We start from the raw sequence: 4,057 nt of genomic DNA, 5'->3' as shown, positions 1-4,057 counted from the left end.
CACGACATTCTATGTCTCATTGCTATCTTATTTATTTGATCATTTTGGGAGCTTCAATTCCTTGAATAATTCAGTGAATGCCATCTGCAATGACCCGTTGTCTGCCAATGCTAACACTCATCTAGCCTTCTCCTTCGCCAATGTCAGCCTCCCACTTAGATCCTCCCCTTCTTCTCCATGCCCTCAGCCTTCACAAGTTCCTCGTCATACTTATCCATCACCTCCCCGACATTCATATCATCCACCACGAATATAATTCATAACATTCAGGCGGTAAGGTCAATGTACACCAAGCCGGTCAAATAGATAGTACTTTAGCATCTCTCAAGGGAAGTTTTAAATTTCACCTAAAAATTTCAATTAAAGTCATGTCAATAATTTAATCTTCTACCAATATTAAATACTATATGATAAATGTGATAGCTTAAATTCAAAGTAATAGATTGGATCCTCCCTTAACAATATGACTGGTAGATAGTTTTGAGAGGAAATCTGCATATATTTTAGCATAGACTTACCCAAAGAAAAGGTCATTATAACCGTTCAACAAATGACCTATAACCTCTAATGTACCGAAGGGGAACAGATTAGATGACATGTTTTTGTAAGTCCTAGGATAACCAAAAAGCACATCATCATGACATGTCCTAAGTTGGAAGCGTGACACTTATGACCGTGGTATGTAATTGATATATTCCAGTTGGAAGTGTGTCATCAGATGCAATGTGGAAGTGAGTCATTAGATGCAATGTGGAGGGAAGATATCAAGGATACTCATCGGAGTATATATGCGGTGGCACTGGAGCAGCTGATTACCGGTAGGAGAATGGCAGCCCCACTCGTGTACTGGTCGGCAGTCACAACCATGCAATTGTACCCGTCGCTACTGCGTGTATTTGCAGATTAGAGAGCTATAGATTCATGATCCAGAGATGGAAGAAGATACCTGGGTCGCCAATGTTACTGTCATTGATCCAAAAATCCCTAGGACTGCCTCCAGCAGCGGGCCCTCCAGTAGCATGGCACCGAGTGTGCGGCCCTCTCATCATCTTCAACACCACCAACCGCCTCACACTACTCCTTTCCTCGCTTATCTCCACCGCTGCTCACCTTCTCGCCGGCGCCATCCGTCGTGGCCTTCGTCTGACAACAAAAATATTTTTTTATCAATAGATAAAAGTAAATTCACTTCTCAAAAAAATACTAAATTCATAATCCATATACATGTTCATGATCTTATTCCATATGCATGTTCTGAAATGTCCCTAGAACAAATAAATTTGATCTCGCTATACATACGGAATGTAAAACTTAGATGGTCAGCCTGAAATAGTTCATTTCTGAATGCAAGTAGTACCGGAAACTACATAGCATTCTCAACTTCCATAGTAGCCTATGGCATTGGACACTTGCATATTTGAAAGGCTCGCAAGCTGAAAGCTACGCGTATCTCTAACCCAGCCGGCAGTGCCACTCCGTTGATCAATCTGAGTTTGTGCTCTAGATTCACAAGTTTGCTCATTCTACACACTGTACACTGCACATTAAAATGCATTTTTGAAAGGAAGAGAACCAGGTAGACTTGGTTCTCAAAGCATCTGAATAAAAAGAAGCAACATTTCCTTTTTACGTAACCCATATGAAAGAACTTGAATTAAAAAAAATACATGGATGCATATTAGTTTGGTTTTCTTAGAAATACAGGGATGAAAGGGAGTAGACCACCAATACCGAGATCACCAATAATCCATTATACATATTTGCAATAGACCAAAAATCCATTCGGTCCTGTAATTTTACAATATATATTTTCTATTAGTCATGAACAATCATTACAAACCCAAAATTCAATTACTTTAAAATAAGGAGCTCGATATCAGATTACCTGATCTTTCATATAGAAAAACAAATACTAATTTTTTTTTTGCTAGAACAGCAAGAGGTCAGCCCAAAATAGTTGCTATAATCATCTGCACAAATATAAGATAATTAACGATTCTGCACATGCATCAAGCTTCATTCTATGGGGTTGCGGCGCCTGGACAGGTGAGCGCATCAAAATTTCCAGAAACACATCTCAGAAGTAACCGGCCATTTGGCAGTATCAACTACCCCCTTTCCAGAAATATAAAGTGTATTTTGATTTTCTAGGCTCAAGCACTAATCAACGATTAATCTAATAACACATACTTTATGGCGGCACAAATTTGATATCATTAACTTTGTGCCTCATGTTGTGATTTTCTGACTATGGCACTGTCAATGTCTGAACTCAGACGATTATGATATGTAATGTTTTTGAACGGAGGGATGAAGCAACTGCGGATGCATTAGTTACCTCACGCATTTTATGCGCCTCATCAGGAGTACTGCAGTTTGCGGCACATTTGTCGAACATTTCAAGTATCCTGAAGACTCGATTCCTGGCGTCATTTGGATATGAAGCGGACGACATCTCCTTGACAATTAGCTCCGCCCATTCAGTCCTGTTGGCTGGAGTATTCATCACCTGCACATCACATGCCACTGCGATTAACAATCGTTCAAGAGTTAGACAAGATGCAAATTGTACGAATGGTGCTGTTTATAAAAAATATACATCTCTAGACATTACTATAACTATCAGGCAACAAGAGAAAGAAGCAGTCAGGGTTATTTTTCAGTCATGTCAGCCATACCTCCAGATGAGGAGGCACCAGCATTGGTCGTTGCTGAATCCGATGCCAAATAATCCCTGAAGCTTCTGATGGCAGCATCCAAGACATTTCCCGACGCTTCGAGATAGCCCCGCAGAAGCTAGAAATTCCCCAAAATTACCCATTAGACATGTACAGAGCAAGACGGTACAAATCGGGGTTCTTAGGTCCACTGTTGTGGCATAAACCAAAGCTATACCAGGATTTCAGAAAACCATGGCATAACTTCTGTGCACAAGGATAGAACAGATGTGCAAGCTATTTGTTTTCAGTTATTTAGTTCAGACAGTTTACTTCTGAATCCTAAATTTAGCCATCATATGTGCGAAGAATTCAAAGTGGCGGGAGGGCAGGCGATCATGTCAGGTCGAAGGTGTGTACGATAATTGATCAGCAGAGGAATAATCCTCATGGGTGATTCCTACCATGCTTCCCTGTAACGGTTTATACACGAAGCGCTTGGCACACGCAAGAGAGAAATCGTGGTGGATGATTCTTCTGAACTTTTGATTTCCAATTCCATCAATCTCTGAACTCTTAGTCTATTCTAATTCAAGAAAGGCAATATGAACCGACAACAGAAAATTTGTTTCAAGATTCAAGGCACAATCTTTCTTGCGGTGTAACCAAGTTCGATTGGTTCTTGTGATGAACTGAATCGGCGGGCTCTAATACATGTCTGCGCACGATCTACCAATCAACCGAAAGAACAAGAAGCGAAAGAAAGAGGCACGGAGCGGCAGCGGGGGTACCTGCGGATCGGCGCCGGGGAAGACGGACTGGACCGCCTCGACGGGGTCGAACTCCATGTTGATGCCGAGGTCGGCGACCGAGGCCGGGTGGCGGACGGTGAGCACCGGCCCTGCTTCGCCTGCAGCACCTCGAAGGGGTCGTCCAGGAAGGCCGCCGCCCCGCGCTTCCGGGTGTCGTCGACCTCCACCGCCATGGCCCGGCGACGGCGGCGATCCAGGGCGGTGACGGCGGCGATTCGGAGAGGGGCGGCGGCGATCCGGAGGACGCTGGGATGGTCGACAAGCTCCCGTGTGGTGGCGGCGCAGGAACCCTAGCGCATGCGAGGGTAGGAGGAGAGGATGCTTGCGCGAGGAGAGGGAGGGGAGTGGTTCGTGCGTGGGGTGATTTTTGAGGGTTGCGAGTTAACAGAGGTGGGAGGATGACGAAAAAATCCGGAGGTGGGAGGCTGACGAAAAAACCAGCGAAATTAAACCGCGCATACTATTCACCAACTGCTCCATTAAGAGTAGAGATTAGGAGGGGAACCAAATTGATTAATCATGAGTTATTGCCATATTACCTGGCCTAGATTTATTAAAAACTAACAATGGGGTTGCCTTGCTGTTTTC

At 43.7% G+C, this 4,057-nt stretch overlaps 1 pseudogene; it reads right to left on the bottom strand.

The window, feature by feature from the left end:
* Positions 1-353: 353 nt before the first annotated feature.
* Positions 354-3,837, bottom strand: LOC119365852 (annotated as a pseudogene).
* Between the last annotated feature and the right edge of the window lie 220 nt (positions 3,838-4,057).

The sequence above is a fragment of the Triticum dicoccoides genome, chromosome 2B (genome assembly GCF_002162155.2).
Source record: "Triticum dicoccoides isolate Atlit2015 ecotype Zavitan chromosome 2B, WEW_v2.0, whole genome shotgun sequence".
Lineage (NCBI taxonomy): Eukaryota > Viridiplantae > Streptophyta > Magnoliopsida > Poales > Poaceae > Triticum > Triticum dicoccoides.
This window is presented reverse-complemented; position numbering and strand designations above follow the sequence as displayed.